The following is a 24,781-nucleotide window of genomic DNA, read 5'->3' as shown; positions in this document are numbered from 1 at the left end:
TCAACAGTTGAAAAGTAATGATTGTCATCTGCAGAGTGATAGACAAGAGAAGGGTAAGTCACAAAAAGAAGATGACTGTGGCCTACATCAGCTTTTACTAGGTAGAGGGCAGATACACACCTGTCACTCTAATGTTATCCCAAAAAAAGTCTGAGGAAAGAGTGACCAGTGACAAAGATGACTAAAAATAAATAAGGAACATAGAGCAAAATTTAAATACAAGGTTGAATAAACAGATGGAAGTAAAGAAACCAAACCTAAAAAAATAAATATAACACTGAAGTACAAAGAAAAAACAAAATATGAAAATCAGTTAAGTAAAACAGAAATTGGCTCACAAGTGCTGGCGATCACTGTCATGAATGACTACATAGCTGCAGAAGACAAGACCAAAGGCAAAGGCATTTTAGAAACAAGATTATCCACAGGGAAGAACTTCAGAATGAAAGAAACAAAGACACAGTCAACAGCCAATGCAACGTCCATTTACATGGTATAGCAAAAAAATTTGCCGGATATCTCACACTATAATGCTCACAAAAGCGCAGCATGACAGCCCTGCTCTTCAATGATTATGAAAGTTACGTTTACAACTGAAAATCACTGTAGAAGTTGTGTAATGTGACATGCCCTTAACTGAAGGAAATTGTCATAAAGCAAATCATGAAAATAAATTAAGTAAACCTGAAAGTGTTCCAGTGAACTGCAATGAAGACACAAAAAGGAAGGGTGGAGGGGAGGACAGGTCACTAATGGTGGAAGCCAGCAAAGAGAACATAACTTGTATCGATTACTTTTAGGAAAATGCACAACTGCTATCCTATTGTGGCCATCACCCAAGATCAGGCCGACAAAACTCACAGGTTAAAGATGATGATACATGTAGGTATCAAAGTGAAAGAGGATGATCTTCATACGCATGACTGATGATGTGGTGATGAAAAAATAAAATGACATAGAAAACAAACAGTTCACTGAAATACCAATGATAGAAAATGAAAAAATAGAACACGTCTTCACTCACAACAGAAAAAAATCAGCGTCACCAGCCACGAAAATGACAACAAAGACAAGGATGACATGGCCATAACCAGAAGGAACATACTAAGTCTGGGGTCTAAAGAAGAAAATTAACAAAACACTTTGCAAGTCAAAATGGAGGTGAAGTGGATTGCACGAAAAAGGAAATACATACAAAGCTGAAAATGGGATGGTGCTTGGTGTAAAGTAAAGACAGAGATCCTGTACATTGTGTCTTTGTTTTTTTTGTTTTTTTTTATTTTATTTTTTGCATGCTTCTGTGAAATTTAGATTTCTTTTCAGCAATTAAAATGTTTATTTTATAAGAGAAGCTGAAAAAGATAATAATTTTGATTATTACATGCTGTGAAACTGTAAATCAACTTTCTTTTCCTTCACTGAAAATGTAATTTCTTGTACTAACCTGACAACCTCTATTCAAAGCAGGCTAATACCCATGCACCCCTCTACACTGAACATATTTATCTAGTTCACTACTAATAAAATATCATATAGCTAGATTCCACAGTCAAGGTCCCCTTTATCTGGCACTGTCCCACATATGGTTGTTAGATACTTATTGACAAAAACCAACAGATCTGGCTCCTGGTTTTCCTATTCTACTCCATTCATTTCATTTTTTATCTGAACCATCATGACAATCAAGGTGGAGTAAGGGTGCAACTGCAGGGAGCAGAGATGGTGAAGGTAGACGAATTTAAATACTTGGGTCCAACTGTCCAAAGCAACGGAGAGTGCATCAGAGAGCTGAAGAAGAGAGTGCAGGCAGAGTGGACTGGATAGAGAAAAGTGGCAGGAGTGATTTGTGATAGAAGAGTAACAGCAAGAGTGAAAGGGAAGGTCTATAAAGCGGTAGTGACACCAACTATGTTATATGCTTTAATGAAAAGACAGCAGGTAGAGCTGGAAGTGGAAGAGTTGCTGATGCTATGGTTTTCATTTGGAGTAACAAGGGTAGAAAGTATTAGGCATGAGTATACTAGAGGGAAAACACAGCTACGACAGGTTGGTGACCAAGTGAGAGAGACTAGATTGAGATGGTTTGAGCATGTGCAGAGGAGAGATGAGGGGTACATCACAAAAAGAACGTTGAGGATGGAACGGCCATGCAAAACGAAAAGAGAAAGGCCAAACATTAGGTTTATGAATGTGTAAAGGGATGATATGAAGACAGTCGGTGAGGCAGAAAATGATGGAACAGACAGGAATAGATGAAGACAGATGATCCACTATGATGAACGTCCTAAATGGGAGCAGCCAAAGGAAGAATAGAAAGAAAATGACAATCAGTTTTGGATTGGTCTTATTCTGGACCCTCCACTAATACTAGTTTGGGGGCTTGTATCTCTGGGTGACCAAAGGCTGTCCTGTGTTCCAAGTTCGCAGTTCTAAGAGGGATAAAATAAAAAAAATAGTGAAATCCTATCTGTGGTAATTGTAGAATTGTAGTAAAATAAATGTAATGTTAAACACAGCATTTATATAAGTACTTTTAAAACAGCAGTTAATAACAGATTAAAAAACACTGAGCTCTAAGAAAATTACATAATTAATCCTTTTATTGAGAATTATTTACAGTATGCAAATAGACGATGTAACTTGCAATTGTGATAACTGAAAGAATAAAGTCCTATTTGAGATAGTTGTTATTTAGGGTGGCTTCTTCTATTCTTGTCTTTATGGGCTCTTGACCCCTTTCTCTTTATATTAATATAAGTGTGTTGTTTGCATGCATTTTGATTTTTTTACTTTTATTCGGTTTTATTATGTATTTTCAGATTATTACATTTTGATTTTTTTACTTTTATTCTGTTTTATTATGTATTTTCAGATTGTTATGCTTTATTATGCTGTACTGCTCTTTGGTTATTGAAAGGTGCTATAAAAATGAATTGATATTGACAATGACATTTAAGGAAAAAAATAAAGTACAAATGTATACATTCTTAACCTGATTGTCTAATTCAGTTTCGCATAAATCTAAATGAGGGCAGCATGGTGGCACCGTTGTTAGCACTGCTGCCTGGCTGCTCCAAAACCCTGTGTTTGAATCCCAGTCTGGTTTGTCTGTGCCTGAATGGTTTATTTGTTTCCCTCCCACATCACAAACACAAGCATATTAGGTTGAATGGTGTATGTGTGAAGGTGCCTTGTCACATACTGCCGCCCTGTCCAGGTCTCATTCTCACTTGTGCCCACTGCTGTTGAACCATCGTCTACCAGCCACCCCAAAACTCCAGAACTTGACTGGAAAATGGAGGGATGAATGTACAGTCACTACAGGCCAACAGCGAATGACACCTAGATGTGACATTGATTAGATTGAGAAAATAAAATCATTGCAAAGAATGAAACCTGTTCAAGAAACTGTATGTGATACCTCATATTCAATTCAATCTGTGTTGTTAATGCATTTCCATTTGTGATGTGCTTCACTTATACAGGGAACCGGGGGGAAAACAGGCTAAGCCTAGCTGTGCATTTTTATTGTCTTTTTTAAGGTTCCAGAGAATTGTCATGAAATGTTTCGGCTTGGTTGCTTTCTTTTTTATAAATACTTCATTGGCTTAATTTTTTCATTACACTGCATACATTACACATAAAATAAGACATACCACATACTATGTGTTATTCAGATCAGGTACCCCCTTCTTCAACCAAGCTAGACAGTGGAGAAAGAAAACAAAAATAATATGAAGTTCGAGTAATCACTCAGATACTGAAATATCAAAGGTGACCAATGTTCTAGCATATTTAATTCATTTAGGACATTAAATAATGTTTGTCATATTGTTAAACATGCTTACATTATTCATTGTAAAGTGAATTTACGTTTTATAATCTTAAATAAACTAGTACATCCTTTTCAAATAGTGTTATGGTGGGTGAGTTAGGATTCTTTAGTTGAACAGGTAAGATGGTGTGCTGGCAGTGTGCTGTAAGTTACCACAACAGATAGTTCAATAAAAGGTTATTTCCCATTGCATTTTGATCCATACAACTGTTTGAAGGATTCAGGACTACTGTGCTGCCAAGACTGTGTGATAAATAAGCAAATGGTTTTCTAGAATAGGATTTAAGCAGAGAACATTTCTAAAATGTATGGCCTACTTCTCACACTTAGGATATATTTAGCTTTTTGAACAGTAGAGTATTTTAATATTACTATATCTTAATTCGCACTGGAAAGTACAACTTCTGAGGAGACGGTGAGAGAAAGTGACGAAAGTTGCCCAGCTTTCTTTTAGAAATGTTTCTGATTTTTCTGTAACAAAAATGACACAAGGCTACGTTTAAAAATGGAAATAAAATGCCAATACAAAAACCTTCAGATGTTTGAATACAAAGTGTATGCTGTACTTTAAATATTGTGTGTGCTTGGCATTGTGGAAATATATGAATGGTTTCCTGTGCAGTATACATAAGCACTGAGAAAAGAATAAAAAATAAATCATACTTAAGTACAAAAAAAGCAGCAAAAATATTAGACAACAGAGGATCTCTGTCCATATGAAATATGTGATAAGAGGCCAGACATCTGCAGCGTACGTTTAATGTACTTTACACGTTCACTTGGCTGACAGGTTTGTTCTGATTCCTGGTGTTAGAGCAAAATCGGCATTACCAACTTTGATTGTGCTACAAATTTAGTATGGTAATGAGGCAAAAATAAAAAAATAAAGCCAAACAGCACACAATATATGCATACAAGTGACTTACTGTATAAAGCATATAAATTATTTTTATATTAATGTCCTTAAAGTTAGTCTTATAGGGACAATGTTGAGTGGTAATCAGAAATCAATTCCTGCTATAAATGTAACAGAACTATGTGTCTGATTAACATTCTAACATTAACATTTTTGAAAAATACCACCTATCTAACTTCTGACCCAAACTACTATAAAACAGTGCATCACTTGTAGTCTGAGTTTAGCAGGTACACCACGGCTTCTAAAACACACATAAAACCAAACCTTTTGTTACACAAATGATTCACAGACATCATAAAGGTTTGGGACAGCCGCCCATATATTGTTTTCCTGGCTGCAAATGTTGCCTTAGAGAGAAAGAGATGTTCATAAAACAGGGTCCAAAACATAACTGATTGGCAATGACACAAAATGGTGTTTTTAGCATAGAGTATGGAAAATGACATCATTGGTGCAAGAACCAGAAGTGACATCTTCATGACTGGAAGTGACGTCATCATTGGCACCAGAACTGAGCGGGATTTCCCAACAATGCTCTGCAAGAGACTGAGAGAGACAGTCAGCACACTCCGCTGCCCCCTGATCTACTGTAGAATTACTAATATCTAGGTCCTTTAGCTGTTTCCCATGCACACATGTGTGACACTTTATTAGACAAATACCCCTTAATAAAACAACACTATGCTTGCCGGTAGATCTAGTATCTGGCTCCCCTTCTACATATGAGCAATAATGCAGACCTAATGTGTAAACTGAACCTGTGCAGCTAGATCCTCCATCACTGGGCCTAATATTGCATAATCTTGCATTATAGGGAAATGTAAAACCCTTTTAACAGGGTCTCAGTTCCCACCTTAACGATCAGCTCCCTCCAGAGCATGGACCCTAATGTGCTAATGAACATCACTTTCTCCAAGCCACCTAACTGGACCAGGCCCTAGAACTTAGTGGAGATGTGAAAGCATGTCATCAGTGACCCTCTTACTATCTGATCAGAAGCAACAGTCCCTTAAATGTCTGTCTGCTATATTCTGCTACAAAAGGAAAAAGCCTGACAAAGACTGGCTAATAATTTGTGGAGGAGCCTGCCCACTGTAACCTTGAATTAATTTTTAATAAAACATGATACAACTTGGATTTTTCTAAGATTCACTACATTTAGAAACCAAAAAAAAAAAGAAATGAAAGATTAATTAATTTTCTTTTTCATATAACCTCCAAGTCTTTGCTTACATTTTTGATGATCCAGAACGAAACATTTTAGAACATATCAATGATGACTCAGAGTAGAACAGAGCGGATGATTTAATATCAGCAGTGGAGGAAATTATGAATTCACTTGAATCTAACAGATGAGGAAAATTGCCAGCGCCAATATGTTACCACTTTCTTTGTATGTATTGGAAAACTTGTTTTATTTGTAATTTCTATGTACATGAGATCTCTTTCTATTATATTAGATACAAACTTACTTTCTTTGCTGTGTTCACCTCAAAATAGGTTAAAAGAGGGACTAGTGGCATCCATAATAGGCACATTAACCAGAGGATGTGGGCTTGCAAGGATGAAAAAAGAAAAAGACAAACATTTTCCTTTGCCTCAGAGTCAGTGGTTGGTTAAAATTTTAAAATCATAAGTCACGCACAGGCTGGACTAGTTTGAAGGTATAATGCTTGTACATAAGAGGGAAATCGGACCCTAAACTATAATGTTCCACTGGTTCAAGGAACACGAAGATGAAGAGTTGCCTGACCATCTTGACATATGTGGTGCCTTGATTCCTAGTAAGAAGAGCTGCTATGGATCCAAGCTGTAATGGTGTGATGTGTCACACTGCTTTGCTTTACTTCTACTTTAGGTACATTAGGAAGTTAAAGTGAGAGAATGGTAATCTGTAAGGCATGAACACAAGTATAAACCCGCCGCCCTCCTGCTAGTGCTTGTGGTGCTCTAACTTGATGCCTATAGTTGGGAGAAAAGGGTATAAGTAATTAGCCATTGGAGCAGTGAACCCTGATGGAGACCACAAGCTGAGCTGTAGACTGCAACTGCGACAGGCTGGTGTGAGTAAACATAAAAGGACAAGAGATAAAGGTGTGGGACATTCACTGATGTACAGTAAAAGAGTTTCAAAATTAAACTAGTGTCGGCCCAGGACCCTTTTCATTTTGAAAAATGAAAGTGAGGTCATTTGTTTTGTTAAGACCAAGCAGTTTAACCTACAAATCCAAGACTCTTCCATCACTTAGAGAAGGGCATCAAAGGCTTTGCCTGCACTACAAAGGCTAACTAGTTCTACAACTGGATATTTAAGTTTGGATACTGCATTTTTCTTACAAAGTGTCTGGATACAGGATGCTGATTGGAGTGTGTACAAATATTATTTTAGTGCTCCAGAATTCAATGTATTGCTGATATGAAAGATTTCACATTTAGTAAAACAAAGGTGAAGCAATACAAATACTATACCTTTACTGCCACAGTCAATACGATAATTTAAAGTGAAAATGAAGTTCTTAGTGATGATTTTACCCTTTTTAAGCACATAATCCAGTCAAGGAAAGTGTCCTAATCTATTAACTATTATAGGATTCATAGCTGAGAATGAAACAGCCACCTTTGTTTTTGACTACTGAGTCCTTAATATTGTGGTTGTGTGTGAAAGTGAAAAAAAAACAGATTAAGCTGTAAAATGTACCAATGGCACCTTGTAGATATGCGAGATTCATTGTGCCAAGAGGTGGAAAATGACAGGTTGACTATTCAGTAGATAGAACATTAGTTAAAAACAAATGTAGACAAAACCAGAAAAATCTATCGTTCCTGTCATCAAAAGCCCAAATTGTAATCAAAATAGAAGACAGTACAAATCTGTAAATTAGTTGTCTGGAATCTTTAATCTGAAACCCACTAGCTTACAACTGAGAAATGGCCAAACTTGGACAGTAAAATGTAATATGTCACCACCCTCAACATAATACTTGGCACGACATTCGAGGGTCATTGGCTACCAACCCTGCAGTCGTATCTATGCACAAAATGGCTGTCTGTAACAAAAACAAAATGGTGTCACGTTAAATTGAAAACAAAATGTAAGCAAAAATAATTTGGAAAACAGTCCAGAAAGTCAGGAAATTAAAAAAAAAAAAATGGAATTCACAAGAAAACCTGTCAGAGTAAATACATTTTACAAAGACATTTCTATTTTATTTTTATATATATTACAGTAGTTTCAGTTTTAGTTTTAGTAATTGTAGTATGGTTAAAAAGCTACCGTGGAGTTTAGTTTTTGTGTCACAATGATACAGAACTGTACACTTAACATTAACATTAACAGGTTTGGATATAATATGAGATTAATGTTAGTGGACGCTTACTACAATACACAACAAGTGCAGCTGGATGATAAATTGGACTGGACTGCCAATACTGATGCTCTGTGTAAGAAAGGACAGAGCTGACTATACTTCCTTAGAAGGCTGGCGTCCTTCAACATCTGCAGTAATATGCTGCAGATGTTCTATCAGACAGTTGTGGCAGGCTCTATTGTAGGCACGGAGCTGGAGAGTTTGACATCTGTGGCAAAGTGATGGGCACTGGGCAGGCTCCTGTCAATCATGGAGAATCCACTGCATCAACCGAACAGGATCATCTCCAGACAGAGGAGCATCTTTAGTGACAGACTGAGGAGATCATTTCTCCACGCGGGGGGTAAACGTTAACATTATACAAAGTTATTGTCTGTCTGTATACCTGCATTGTTATCACTCTTTAATTTAATATTTTATTAGTATGCTGCTGCTGGAGTATGTGAATTTCCCCTTGGGATTAATAAAGTATCTATCTATCTATCTATCTATCTATCTAACACAGAGGTAGGCAAAGTTGATCCTGGAGAGCTACAGTGGCTGCAGGTTTTTGTTCCAACCCAGTTTTTTAATGAGAAGTCAATTATTGCTGATGAAGCACTTGCTGCTCAAGTGACATTTTCTGCTTCATTTTAGTGGTCTCTCTTGTTAAGGTTCCCCACCCTTAATTGCTTATTTCAGTCTTAAACAGCTGCATTCACTGTTTTAATGGCTTCTTATTAGCAATAAGATGCAAATGGCAATTGATCATTTATGATTTGAAGCCTAAAAAAAAAGATTAATCTGTCACATTTTACTCTTAAGTGTTTGATTAAACCAAATAGTGCATGATGAATTCACACAGGTGTATATGGAAATAAGTTAGATGGAGAACTGCTGGCTCCATTGTCATTTGCATCTCATTGCTAATAAGAAGTCATTAAAACTGCTGAATGCAGCTGTTTAAGACTAAAATAAGCAATTAAGGGTGGGGAACCCGAACCTTAACATGCAAAACCACTAAAATGAAGCAGAAAAATGTTACTTGAGCAATAAGTGCTTAAATAGCAACAATTGACTTCTCATTAAGAAACTGGGTTGGAACAAAAACCTGCAGCCACTGTGGCTCTCCAGGATCGCTTTTGCCTACCTCTGATCTAACACACTTTACTCCGGTTTCTTCCCACATGCCAAAGATATGCAGGTTAGGTGCATTGGTGATTCTAAATTGTGTGTGTGTGTGTGTGTGCCCTGCAGTGGGCTGGCGCCCAGCCCAGGGTTTGTTTCCTGCCTTGCTGTGTTGGCTGGGATTGACTCCAGCAGACCCCAGTGACACTGTAGTTGGGATATAGCAGGTTGGATAATAAATGAATGGATGGATAGCATAAATACAAAAACATCTTAGTATGTTTAGCTTTTCATCACTTGGCAGACTCTCTTTGCCTACCTACTTGTAGTTCAGTAGAGACATTGCCAACTGGGGAGTTTTACAAGGCTTGTATAGATTCGTTGTTAAATGACGTTTTTAAAGCCAAAGTGATTGGTCAGTAACAATATGCTGAGCTGGTGGAATGACCTTGTCAGTGTCTGGATCAGAGTGCCGTTTTATTTTCAAAAATCGGGAGTGGTCTCCCCTATACTTTTTCGTGTACTCAGATATGGGGATGGATATTTGAGGAGCAAACCGCAAAACAATGATTATATTATGTACATTAAAGAATCATCAAAAACAAATCAAATCAAATTAATAATATATTGAACAATTATTATAAAAGTAAAGTTGAATAAATCGGACTCTGCAGCTGCATGAATAAAAAAAATAATTGAGAATGTGTTCAGGTAAAGTACCACTTCCAGTTAATGGATTTGGTCCCAAAGTTAATACAGATCTACAATTCTGGTGTAACAAACACATGGCAAATTTCATCCATCTATCTAGTTGCGTTTTTGAGTTATCCTGTCTACACACACACATGCATAGTTCCAAAAAATGGTATTTTCTGACTTGGGGAGGTCTAAAACGTCAAGATTCATCAAAATCTCGAGGTCGCATTTTTAAATGATTCCTATACTTTCTCAATACTTCGTATACTTTGTGTGCAAAGCTGCAGGTGAATTACTGTCAACACAAAGCAGGCACCTGAGAAATATACTGAAACGTTACTCACTAGTGATTTTTCTGTCTATACGCTAAAGTTTTTGTTGACCAGCACGTTCCAGTTTCAGGAGTTTGAACTGCATCTTGATATACAAGTGCAAAGAAAGGCGAGGGTAAATCGCTTTCTATTCCACGCGCTTTATGCGCGTATTCAGCTCGCTCTGTCACCGCAAATGCTGTGTGAACAGCCGCCCTCCTTTATGTGCGGGCGGCTCGTGGTGGATGACTTTCAGTTTTACAGTTAAATGTTATAAGGGGTAAAAAGTAACAGCAAGAATATTCATTGAAAAACGAAAACTAAATTTTTTTTAGTCAATTATTATTTTATTTCAGTTAGTCTTTCCAGCTACAGTTTCGTTTAGTTTTAGTTTTTCATTTCGGTTTTCTTAATTATTTTATTTCAGTTTACGAAAATGTTTTTTAAATAATAGTTTCAGTTTTGATTTTAGTTTTCGTTAACTATAATAACCTTGCTTGGGTGGCACACCAAAGTGCCAAAACTTTTGCCTGTTTTGTACATTCAAATCGGTGTAAGCAAATTCATTGAAACAGAGATACTGGAAGATTGCTCATTTGAGATCTTGGATGAAAATCAGTGGCAGGTAAGAAAATATTGTGATTGGCTTGGACTAGTTTGAATATGGAAAACAGGCAAAGGCTTCGGCACGTATCTTCAACACTCAAGAATACAATAAATCCATATAAGAAAATATATATAATCATTAATCTTATAAGTCGTTAGGATGGTACATGTGACCCAGTAGGCATCTGTTAAGAAAGTACATTTCAATATATCAATATATAGGGGTAAAAGCAAAAAACCCTGCAAAAGAAAAACTTCAAAATCTCAATAATGCTTTAACGGATTTAATTGAAATTTGGTTAAATTATAGAAAAGATTAAACACCCGAGACATATTTTCTTTTTATTTGTTGATGAAGTCTTTATGTTTCGATATTTATTAATATTATGCTTCATATATGCTCTGCCCTGCACGAAGCACGGGATTCATGCAAACGAATCATGCGGCAGAAGAGATCGATGGGCCATGTGAATAGCAGCACTAGCCAACAGGGTGGACGGACAACTGAAGAAGGAGGAGTTTCTTAGTCTGAAAAAAAGACTACGTCATAAAATGGGGAAAAGGAACATCGACAAGGCTTAATGAAGATGGATGCAGCACTAAAAGATTAGCATGCGTTGTTTATTGCTTTTGACCACCAGCACACTTAGATGCATAACGGCTCTCCTCTTGGTTTTCCATTCCTCTCTGCCGACCTCTAGCCCCCAGTCACAGTGCTGAAAACCAATCCCCCCTCACACCTTGCAGTGTTGCAAACTCCTAATGAGAAATGTCGGTCTTAAATAGCGGACCAAGAAATTAAAAACTTTGATTTCTTAGAAAATTATATAAGTAATCATTTTATTGAGAATTATTTATGCTAATAGACGATGTAACTTGCGACTGTGATAACTGAAGGAATACAGTAATCCCTCGCTATATCGCGCTTCGACTTTCGTGGCTTCACTCCATCGCGGATTTTAAATGTAAGCATATCTAAATACATATCACGGATTTTTCGCTGGTTCGCGGATTTCTGTAGACAATGTGTCTTTTAATTTATGGTACATGCTTCCTCAGTTTGTTTGCCCAGTTGATTTCATACAAGGGACGCTATTGGCGGATGGCTTAGAAGCTACCCAATCAGAGCATGTATTACATATTAACTAAAACTCCTCAATGATATACGATGTGCTTCCCGCGCGGTGCTTGATTGTTTGCTCGTCTCTGCCTCTATCTCACTCTCTCTGACATTCTCTGCGCCTGACAGAGGGGGTGTGAGCAGAGGTGCTGTTTGCACAGAGGCTGTTTGCTTAAAAGATACTGACGCTCCTCTAAAAAATGCCGCTTTATTGCGGTGCTCGGCATATTTAAAAGCACACGTATTGATTTTTTGATTGTTTGCTTTAATCTCGCTCTCTCTCTCTCTGACGTTCTCTGCGCCTGATGGAGGAGATGTGAGCAGAGGGGCTGTTTGCACAGAGGCTGTTTGCTTAGAAGATACGGACGCTCCTCTGAAAAATGCCGCTTTATTGCGGTGCTTCGTGCAAACTTAAAAGCACACGTATTGATTTTTTGATTGTTTGCTTTTCTTTGCGAGCGCTCGCTCTCTCTCTTAAATTCTCTGCTCCTGATGCAGACACTCCTTTGAAGAAAAGATATATTTGCATTCTTTTAATTGTGAGAAAGAACTGTCATCTCTGTCTTGTCATGCAGCACAGTTTAAACTTTTGACTAAAGGGTGTTATTTCATGTCTAGAGGGATCTAATAATGTTAACAGTGTGGGAGAGTTTATAAGGGCTTAAAATATATAAAAATAACTATACAAACATATGGTTTCTACTTCGCGGATTTTCATCTATCACGGGGGGTTCTGGAACGCAACCCCCGCGATCGAGGAGGGATTACTGTAAAGTCCTATTTGAGATCGATGTTATTTAGGGTGGCTTCTTCTATTCTTGTCTTTATGGGCTCTTGACCCCTTTCTCTTTATATTAATATAAGTGTGTTGTTTGCATGCACTTTGATTATTTTACTTTTATTCGGTTTTATTATGTATTTTCAGATTGTTATGCTTTATTATGCTGTACTGCTCTTTGATTATTTAAAGGTGCTATAAAAATAAATTGACAATGACATTTAAGGCAAAAAATAAAGTATACAGTAAATGTATACATTCTTAACCTGATTGTCTAATTCAGTTTCGCATAAATCTAAATGAGGGCAGCATGGTGGCACCGTTGTTAGCACTGCTGCCTGGCTGCTCCAAAGCCCTGTGTTTGAATCCCAGTCTGGTTTGTCTGTGCCTGAATGGTTTATTTGTTTCCCTCCCACATCACAAACACATGCATATTAGGTTGAATGGTGTATGTGTGAAGGTGCCTTGTCACATACTGCCGCCCTGTCCAGGTCTCACTCTCACTTGTGCCCACTGCTGTTGAAGCATCGTCTACCAGCCACCCTAAAACTCCAGAATTTGACTGGAAAATGGAGGGATGAATGTACAGTCACTACAGGCCAACAGTGAATGACACCTAGATGTGACATTGATTAGATTGAGAAAATAAAATCATTGCAAAGAATGAAACCTGTTCCAGAAACTGTATGTGATACCTCATATTCAATTCAATCTATTTTGCTAATGCATTTCCATTTGTGGTGTGCTTCACTTGTACAGGGAACCGGGGGGGAAACAGGCTAAGCCTAGCTGTGCATTTTTAAGCCTGTAGGCACTTGGGCTTTGCACAATCTGCACAATCCACTGCTACGCCGGTGGTTTCAGAGAATTTTCATGAAATGTTTCTGCTTGGTTGCTTTCTTTTTTAAAAATACTTCAATGGCTTAAATACAGTATTTCATTACACTGCATACATTACATATAAAATAAGACATACCACATACTATGTGTTATTCAGATCAGGTACCCCCTTCTTCTACCAAGCTAGACAGTGGAGAAAGAAAACAAAGATAATATGAAGTTCCAGTAATCACTGAAATATCAAAGGTGCCAATGTTCTGGCATATTCAATTAATTCAGGACAACATTAATTACTGTTTGTCATATTGTTAAACATGCTTAAATTATTCCTTGTAAAGTGAATGTACGTTTTATAATCTTAAATAAACTAGTACATCCTTTTCAAATAGTGTTATGGTGGGTGAGTTAGGATTCTTTAGTTGAACAGGTAAGATGGTGTGCTGGCAGTGTGCTGTAAGTTACCACAACAGATAGGGATTAATAAAGTATCTATCTATCTATCTATCTAGTTCAATAAACGGTTATTTCCCATTGCATTTTGATCCATACAACTGTTTTAAGGATTTAGGACTACTGTGCTACCAAGACTGTGTGATAAATAAGCAAATGTTTAACTACAACAGGATTTAAGTAGATGACAAGTAGATGACATTTCTAAAATGTATGGCCTACTTCTCACACTTAGGATATATTGACCTTTTAGAAAAGTGTGTAATTCTCACTTGAGTCAGACCGGGTTTTTCAGAATGTGCGTATTTTATCTAAATCTTATATTCACTATCAGAAAATCTAATTGAACTTTCCTGTCCTAGCGTGTCACACATTACCTCTAAATGAGTTCTTTTGACCACACTTGCAGAGTATTTTAATATTACTATATTTTTATTACCTCTGTAAAGTACAACTTCTGAGGAGATGGTGAGAGAAAGTTATGAAAGTTGCCCAGGTCTCTTTTAGAAATGTTTCTGATTTTTCTGTAACAAAAATGACATAAGGCTACATTTAAAAATGCAAATAAATTGTCAATATACAAATCTTCAGATGTTTGAATACAAAGTGTATGCTGTATGTTAAATATTGTGTGTGTTTGGCATTGTGGAAATATATGATTGGTTTCCTGTACAGTATAAAACAACTGAGAAAAGAATAAAAAACAAACCATACCTAAGTACAAAAAAGTAGCAAAAATATTAGACAGTCACATGTCCATGTGAAATATGTGATAAGAGGCCAGACATCTGCAGCGTACGTTTGATGTACTTTACACGTTCACTTGGCTGACAGGTTTGTTCTGATTCCTGGTGTTAGTGCAAAACCAGCATTACCAACTTTGATTGTGCTACAAATTTAGTATGGTAATGAGGCAAAAATAAAAAATAAAGCCAAACAACACACAATATATGCATACAAGTGATTTACTGTATAAAGCATATAAATTATTTTTATATTAATGTCCTTAAAGTTAGTCTTATAGGGACAATGTTGAGTGGTAATCAGAAATCAACTCCTGCTATAAATATAACAGAACTGTGTCTGGTTAACATTCTAACATTAACTTTATTAAAAAATACCACCTATCTAACTTCTGACCCAAACTACCATAAAACAGTGCATCACTTGTATAAAGTATCTATCTATCTATCTATCTATCTATCTATCTATCTATCTATCTACTCCAAGTTTAGCAGGTACACCACGGCTTCTAAAACACACATAAAACCAAACCTTTATTAGACAAATACCCTTTATTAAAACAATACTATGCTTCCCGGTAGATCTAGTATCTGGCTCCCCTTCTACATATGAGCAATAATGCAGACCTAATGTTTAAACTGAACCTGTGCAGCTAGATCCTCCATCACTGAACCTAATATTGTATGATCTTGCATGATAGGGAAATGTAAAACCCCTTTAACAGGGTCTCAGTTCCCACCTTAACGATCAGCTCCCTCCACATCATGGACCCTAATGTGCTAATGAACATCACTTTCTCCAAGCCACCTAACTGGACCAGACCCTAGAACTTAGTGGAGATGTGAAAGCATGTCATCAGCGACCCTCTTACTATCGGATCAGAAGCAACAGTCCTTTAAATGTCTGTCTGCTATATTCTGCTACAAAAGGAAAAAGCCTGACAAAGACTGGCTAATAATTTGTGGAGGAGGCTGCACTCTGTAACCTTTAATTAACTTTTTTTTTCCCTTTTATTTATCAGTTTTCCATTTAACAGCAACATAAATACACATCTCTTCAAATACATAAAAATGCCAAAGGTATTGATAAACATTTTAGTGTTGACTATCAGATACGAACAATAAACCTATAATGCCTAAACCCCATATCCCACCCATAGGCCCACAAAAAAGATAAATAGATAAAATAGATAATGATTAATTAAATAATTAAACAACAAGAAAGTAATTAAAAAAAAAAAAACGCTAATACACAGGATGTTACAAAAAATAAGTAGATAAATAACTAACAATTAAAAAAAAAATAATAATAGTAATAAAATAGGAAATAAATAAATAAAGTTCAATCAGGTGCAATTGTTTCCAAGGATCTAAAATAAGAAACAAAAGGTTGCCAGACCTTCAAAAACCCATCAGCCCTCCCTCTCAGACTAAACTTGATTTTTTCAAGTTTTAAAAAGAACATAAGATCCTTCAGCCTGCGGGCCATGGTCGGGGGATGTGGAGCCTTCCAGGACAATAATATTCTACGTCGTGCTAACAGTGAAGTGAAAGCATTCAATGGTGTACTATTAAAAGACTATTAAAAGACGTATCATGATCTCCAGGAACCCCAAATATACAGTCGGATTCCAAAAACATGAGAAATAATGTCAAAATAGGAGGTCCAGTATAACTGGATTTTGGGGCAAAGAAAAAACATGTGGTCAAAGTTTAGACTTTGACCAATGTAGCCTATGTACTACTTTAAACTGAATAAGAGAAAGCCTTGCACAAGATGAGGAAGTACGAATCCCCTTAACTACACTATCCCAGTAGCCTTCTCTGAAGTCCAGACCCAACTCCTCTTCCCAATTTGAAATAGTTTTACTGTCAGAGCAACTGTCCATTAAAAGAACAGTATTATATATTTGCGAGGTAAGAGATTTCTTATGTGAAGAAAGTTCGAATAAGTCTTCCCAAGACTGTTTAGGTGGGCGAATGGGAAACTCAGAAAAAATAGTGGAAGCACAGTGTCTAACCTGAAAATAACGAAATAAATGAAATGAGGGCAAACCATATAGGGACGACATATCCGTAAAGTTAAGAAAGATATTATCCTTATAAAGATCGGAAAAACATGTAATGCCCTTTTTATCCCATAAATTAAACGCAGAGTCTAAAAGGGAAGGGGGAAAAAGGTGATTATTACATAGTGGGGCCAAAGCTGAAGCAGAAACAGATTTGAAGTGGCGTTGAAATTGATGCCATATCTTAAGAGAGTTACAGTGGTGTGAAAAACTATTTGCCCCCTTCCTGATTTCTTTTTCTTTTGCATGTTTGTCACACAAAATGTTTCTGATCATCAAACATTTAACCATTAGTCAAATATAACACAAGTAAACACAAAATGCAGTTTTTAAATGATGGTTTTTATTATTTAGGGAGAAAAAAAATCCAAACCTACATGGCCCTGTGTGAAAAAGTAATTGCCCCCTTGTTAAAAAATAACCTAACTGTGGTGTATCACACCTGAGTTCAATTTCCGTAGCCACCCCAGGCCTGATTACTGCCACACCTGTTTCAATCAAGAAATCACTTAAATAGGAGCTGCCTGACACAGAGAAGTAGACCAAAAGCACCTCAAAAGCTAGACATCATGCCAAGATCCAAAGAAATTCAGGAACAAATGAGAACAGAAGTAATTGAGATCTATCAGTCTGGTAAAGGTTATAAAGCCATGTCTAAAGCTTTGGGACTCCAGCGAACCACAGTGAGAGCCATTATCCGCAAATGGCAAAAACATGGAACAGTGGTGAACCTTCCCAGGAGTGGCCGGCCGACCAAAATTACCCCAAGAGCGCAGAGACGACTCATCCGAGAGGTCACAAAGACCCCAGGACAACGTCTAAAGAACTGCAGGCCTCACTTGCCTCAATTAAGGTCAGTGTTCACGACTCCACCATAAGAAAGAGACTGGGCAAAAACGGCCTGCATGGCAGATTTCCAAGACGCAAACCACTGTTAAGCAAAAAGAACTTTAGGGCTCGTCTCAATTTTGCTAAGAAACATCTCAATGATTGCCAAGACTTTTGGCAAAATACCATGTGCACTGATGAGACAAAAGTTGAACTTTTTGGAAGGCAAATGTCCCGTTACATCTGGCGTAAAAGAAACACAGCATTTCAGAAAAAGAACATCATACCAACAGTAAAATATGGTGGTGGTAGTGTGATGGTCTGGGGTTGTTTTGCTGCTTCAGGACCTGGAAGGCTTGCTGTGATAGATGGAACCATGAATTCTACTGTCTACCAAAAAATCCTGAAGGAGAATGTCCAGCCATCTGTTCGTCAACTCAAGCTGAAGCGATCTTGGGTGCTGCAACAGGACAATGACCCGAAACACACCAGCAAATCCACCTCTGAATGGCTGAAGAAAAACAAAATGAAGACTTTGGAGTGGCCTAGTCAAAGTCCTGACCTGAATCCAATTGAGATGCTATGGCATGACCTTAAAAGGCGGTTCATGCTAGAAAACTCTCAAATAAAGCTGAATTACAACAATTCTGCAAAGATGAGTGGGCCAAAATTCCTCCAGAGCGCTGTAAAAGACTCATTGCAAGTTATCGCAAACGCTTGATTGCAGTTATTGCTGCTAAGGGTGGCCCAACCAGTTATTAGGTTCAGGGGGCAATTACTTTTTCACACAGGGCCATGTAGGTTTGGATTTTTTCTCCCTAAATAATAAAAACCATCATTTAAAAACTGCATTTTGTGTTTACTTGTGTTATATTTGACTAATGGTTAAATGTGTTTGATGATCAGAAACATTTTGTGTGACAAACATGCAAAAGAAAAAGAAATCAGGAAGGGGGCAAATAGTTTTTCACACCACTGTAAGTCCAACAGGGTTATCTGTATATTGAGTAAGGGATACAGGGAGGGATGAAAATAATAAAGCGGGGAGAGAGGTCGAAAAACATGATTGAGCTTCTAGCTGACACCAAAATGCCTGAGGATCTTTTAGCCAATAAATGTATTTTTGGATGTTAGCTGCCCAATAATAAAACATCAAATTGGGTAAAGACAGACCTCCACTGAGTCGGCACTTTTGTAATAATGGCTTGCGAATTTTGGGAGACTTACCTCTCCATATGAATGAGGAGATCATTTGATCAATAGATTTAAAAAAAGATTTGGGTAAGAACAAAGGAATGCACTGGAAAAGGTATAAAAATTTGGGTAAAACATTCCTTTTAACTACATTAACCCTGCCCAATAGAGATACCGGCAAATTAGCCCATCTTTGAAAAGCTGACCTTACATGAGACAGTAGAGGAGTGAAATCAGCAGCCCGTAGAGCCTTAGGTGAGCTAGTCACATTCACTCCCAGATACTTGAAACCAGTATAACTCAGGTGGAAGGGAAGGTCAGTCTGTCTGAGCTGCAGCTTTGTTTATAGGCAAGCATTCACTCTTTTGAATGTTAAGTCTATATCCAGAGAAGAAACCAAAATCTTTTAGTATTTCCATAACATGTGCTAGGGAATTAGTCGGGTTTGTGAGATACAGAAGTAAATCATCGGCATACAAGGCCACCCTGTGTTCTATATTTCCACGAGTCACGCCTTGGAACAAAGAGGAAGTCCTGAGAGCTATCGAAAGTGGCTCTATAGCTAAAGCAAAAAAAGTAAGGGGGAGAGAGGACAGCCTTGACGTGTGCCACGCGATAGAGGAAAAAAGTCAGATTTTATGTTATTGGTACAAACAGAAGCTAGGGGGGAAATATACAAGAGACGAATCCAAGAAATAAATCTATCGCCAAAGCCAAATTTCTTCAGGACTGCAATGAGGTACTCCCACTCCACTCTATCAAATGCCTTTTCAGCATCCAGTGAAATGACCACTTCAGGGAGAATACTATGATGTTTGGAGTACAATATATTAAAGAGGGTGCGAATATTAAAAAAGGAGTGTCTTCCTTTGATAAAACCTGTCTGTTCATCTGAAATAATAGATGGGAGGACTCCTTCTATGCAAGAAGCTAACAGCTTGGCCAGAATTTTCACATCCACGTTAAGAAGGCTTATGGGTCTGTAAGAAGTACAAAAAGTCGGATCCCTCCCTTCCTTAAGTAATAGTGAGATAGAGGCCTGTCTCAGCGTCATGGGGAGAGAACCTTGCTCTAATGATTCCTCAAAGACAGACAAGAGTAATGGGGCTAATTTGGGATAAAATTTCTTATAAAAATCTGAAGAGAATCCGTTAGGACCAGGGGATTTTGTAAGGATTTAATCGAAAATATGACCTCATCTAAATTAAGGGGGGCATCAATTTCTACTGCTTCAACTGCCTCAGCTGTGGGGATAACTAAACTGTCAAGAAACTGCTGCATATTTCCTGAGTTGGGAGGAAACTCTGAGGTGTAAAGACTGGTATAAAATGCCTTAGAGACAGAGTTAATTTCAATTGGGTCAGACGTCAAAGTACCTGATGTATTTTTTATTTGCATAATGTGACGGGCGGCATTATGATGCCTTAGTTGATGAGCTAACAAACGAGAAGCTTTCTCCCCGTATTCATAATAGTTACCATGAGACTGTAATAACAGCTGCTCCACCTCACTCGTTGACATCAAGTCAAACTCAAGTTGCAAATTAAGACGCTGCTATATATTTCTGGAGAAGGCTTCAGGGCATACTGGTGATCAAGTTTAAGAATTTCTGTAGATAGGTCTTTTAGTCTGGATTTCTTAGATCTGGACAGATGAGATGCATATGAGATAATCTGGCCTCTTAGGTAAGCCTTAAGAGTCTCCCATAATAAGGAATTTGAGATGGTATCCGACCTATTCGTAATTAAAAAGTCATCAATGGAAACAGAAATATATTCACAAAAGGCCGGGTCTGAGAGAAGCAAGGAATTGAGCCTCCAAGTGGGTCGAGCTGTATGGTAGGTGAACAAAGCGATGTCTATAGCCAAAGGCGCATGATCCGAGATAACAATTGGGAGATACTCAGAATTATGGATTTTTGAAATTAAAGAGTCATTAATAAAAAAATAGTCTATACGAGAATATGTGTGATGAACATGGGAAAAAAAAGAATATTCTCTGGCTTGTGGATTATGAAATCTCCATGGATCAATGTATCCATTTTGAGTCATAAAGTCTGAAAATGACTTTGACATGGCAGATGGGGCTTTTATGCTGGAGGCAGATCTATCTAGTACCGGATTAATAACGCAGTTTAAATCCCCCCCAAAGATCAGAAGGTGTGTATTCAAATTGGGGATCATCCTCAAAAGGTTATTAGCAAATTGGGCATTGTCAAAGTTTGGGGCATAAACATTCACCAAGACAATAGGATTGTGCAGGATAGTCCCTACAATAATTAAAAATCTTCCATTTTTGTCTGTTATCGTCTCGGAGAGCGAGAACTGTATTTTATTACTAATTAAGATTGAAACACCTCTTGCTTGGGAATCAAAGCTGGAATGAAAGACGTGACCTATCCATGGCGCTTTAAGTCTTTTCTGATCCTTAATACGCAAATGAGTCTCCTGAAGAAAAATAACATCTGCTTTGAGACGCTTTAAATGAGTGAGAACTCTGGATCTCTTGACTGGACCATTCATGCCCTTCAAATTCCAGGACAGAAACCTAACCGGGCTCCCCATAATGTTACTGTCAACCATATTGGTTTTTTCCAAGCGACGTTACTGTACAGCTATAGTACCGAATTGGAAGGAAAGAATAGATCAAACATTGCAACACATTAAGCACCGACACTGTGAAGGAAATGACACACTGCAATCCAAATAAAACCAAGTAAATGAAAAGAAGCAAAGGAAAACAAACAAAAACACATAAACATGGGCCTGAAGCAGTAGTGAAAAAGTAGTAGGGCGTGGACCCTCAATAGCTTCAGGTAAACTCACAATCCGAATATTACTGCGTCTGCTACGCCCTTCTAGATCTGCCATCTTGGATTTTAACCACTCGTTATCTTTTTGGAGCGCAGAGCATTCCGCCTTGATCTGGTCTAAACGTTGAACAAAATCGGTATGAGCAAGCTCGAGAGAACTAATACGCAGACTATGGTCGTGTACTGCAGATTGAACACTGTCCAGTTTAGACGATAAGTTCTCAAAAGAAGGCTTAAAGTCCGCAGACAGCGCAGCTCTGTGATCTTCTAGCAAAAGGCTAATCTGCGCCATAGTTGCAGGAGCCGACGGCGGTGAGTTTTCTTAGTCTCGTTCGGATTTATCCTTCGATTTAGGCATTCTACAGCTGGATTCAAAGTAATACATGTAAAAGTTCCTAAATCTGGGTTTCAGAGCAAAAAGTGTGAGATTTGTAAGATAAATATAGTACAGTGTAGCAGCGCGAGCCGAATACACGTCTACTCAGTAGACCACATCCCGGAAGTCCCCCTTTAATTAACTTTTAATAAAACATGATACAACTTGGATTTTTCTAAGATTCACTGCATATAGAAACCAAAAAAAAGAAATCGAAGATTAATTAATTTTCTTTTTCATATAACCTCCATGTTCATAACCTTCAAAATTAAACTAGAGCAAAGCAAGTCAAATACTATAACTTTACTGCCACAGTCAAAACGATATGCTTTAAAGTGACACTGAAGTTGTTAGTGATAATTTTACCCCCTTTCAGCACATAACGCAGTCATGGAAAGTGTCCTACTCTATTACCAGTTTAAGGATTCATAGCTGAGAATTAAACAGTCACCTTCATTTTTGACTACTATGTCCTTAATATTGTGGTTGTGTGTGAAAGTGAAAAGGGGGAAATCTTGATAAAACAGATTAACCTGTAAAATGTACCAATGGATTCATTGTGCCAAGATGTGAAAAATGACAGGCCACAAGGTAGTGTTTTGATTATTCAGAACATAGAACATTAGTTAAAAACAAATGTAGACAAAACAAGAAAATCTATCCTTCCTGTTGTTGAGGCCCAAACTGTAATCAAAATAGAAGACAGCACAACGCTGTAAATTAGTTGCCTGGAATCTTTAATATGAAACCCACTAGCTTGCAACTGAGAAATGACCAAACGTGGACAGTGAACGTAATATGTCACCATCCTCAATACATTACTTGGCACGACCTCCGAGGGTCATTGGCTACCAACCCTGTAATCACATCTATGCACAAAATGGCTGTCCATAACAAAAACAAAATGGTGTCATGTTAAATTCAAAACAAAATGTAAGCAAAAATAATTTGGAAAACAGTCCAGAAAGTCAGGAATTTTTTTTAAAATCTGGAATTCACAAGAAAACTTGTCAGAATAAATACTGTATAAAATGTGAAATTACAAAGATGTTTTTTGTTGTTTGTATTTTAGGCAGTTGCCATTAGTGAACAAAACTCTTTCATAAGCCATTCTAACTATGGATTTCTTGTAATCTTGGGTGGCAATCCAAAGGGCCAAAACGTTTGCCTGTTTTGTATATTCAAATCGGTGTAAGCAAATTCATTGGAACATACTGGAAAATTGCTAATTTTAGATCTTGGATGAAAATCAGTGGCATGTAAGAAAGTATTGTGATTGGCTTGGACAGATTTGAATATACAAAACAGGCAAAGGCTTCAGTATATACGTTCAACACTTAGGAATATAATAAATCCATATAAGAAAATATATAACAATGGATTAATAGGAAGAAAGTTGTCAGGATGGTACATATGAACCAGTAGGCATCTGCTAAGAAAGTACAGTATATCAATATACTAGGATGCTTTGCCCCCTGCTCGCTTCGCTCGCTAGCCCCCCTGCCTGTGCTACATGCTGGCAACTTCGCATCTCTGCCACTCGTGTATGTGGATTTCACTTTCACCAAACAATAAAACTTTTAATTCTCATGGATACGCCTCTTCATTGGGAAGAAACACTACTTTTCCCTGATGGCAACACAAATTAGATGATCTACAAGGCTTAAAGTTTAAAGCCAAACAATATCTACATACTTCTGTCATATCACCTATGTCCATATAATCAATCTCATTTCACTTTTACCTTTTCGTCAATATCGCATTGAATTTTGATTCCGTGTTTGGAATTACATTGTGACAACGCAACATATAACTGCCCGTGAGTGAATATCATTTCTTTCTACACAAACTGTGTCTGACAATAGCATTCACACAAATGAGAAATGATTGAACCATGTGTGTGGTTATAAATATTTTAGATGTGGGCAGGACTTTTCCAAGTCTCTTTTCATAAAGTCTTGTCTCGTCTGGCTTGAAATTTTGCACTAAATAACAAATCTTTTAATTCTCACGGATACGCCTCTTCCATGGGAAGAAACACTACTTCTCCCTGATGGCAAAAGAATTAGATGATCTACAAGTCTCCGACTTAAAGTTTAAATCCGAACAACATATTCAATCTCTTTTCGCTTTTCCGTTATTTCACAGAGTAATAATTTACATTTGCACTAATGCGATCTTTACCATCATTTTTTTGAGACTTTCGAATTTTCATCCTTCCATTATCTCTGACCTGCTCTGCATGTGTATCGCACCAACATTTTTTTAATTCTTTACGACATTCTACTTTGTCATCTACTCTTTGTCTTTTATTTCCGGCCCTGGGCATGGTTAAATCTCTTGGCACAAAGTGTTATCTCGCAGGACATGATCACGTCATAAAATGGGGAAAAGGAACATCGACAAGGCTTAATGAAGATGGATGCAGCACTAAAAGATTAGCATGCGTTGTTTATTGCTTTTGACCACCAGCACACTTAGATGCATAACGGCTCTCCTCTTGGTTTTCCATTCCTCTCTGCCGACCTCTAGCCCCCAGTCAAAGTGCTCAATCAATCAATCAACATTTATTTATATAGCACATATTCATACAAAAAAATGTAGCTCAAAGTGCTTTACAAAATGAATAGAAAAATAGAAGACACAATAAAAGATAAACATATAGAATAAGTAAGGTCCGATGGCCAGGGTGGATAGAAAAAACAAAAAAAAACTCCAAATGCTAGAGA

At 37.4% G+C, this 24,781-nt stretch overlaps 1 protein-coding gene across 1 annotated transcript in view; it reads left to right on the top strand.

Moving 5' to 3' along the window:
• Positions 1-24,781, top strand: part of LOC120537482 (golgin subfamily A member 6-like protein 6) — a 107,424-nt gene that overhangs the window by 44,412 nt on the left and 38,231 nt on the right. The gene's annotated exons all lie outside the window — the stretch shown is intronic.

Source organism: Polypterus senegalus, chromosome 10 (genome assembly GCF_016835505.1).
Source record: "Polypterus senegalus isolate Bchr_013 chromosome 10, ASM1683550v1, whole genome shotgun sequence".
In the NCBI taxonomy this organism is placed as follows: Eukaryota; Metazoa; Chordata; class Cladistia; order Polypteriformes; family Polypteridae; genus Polypterus; species Polypterus senegalus.
The sequence above is the reverse complement of the archived record's forward strand: the minus strand, read 5'-3'. Positions and strand labels throughout refer to the sequence as shown.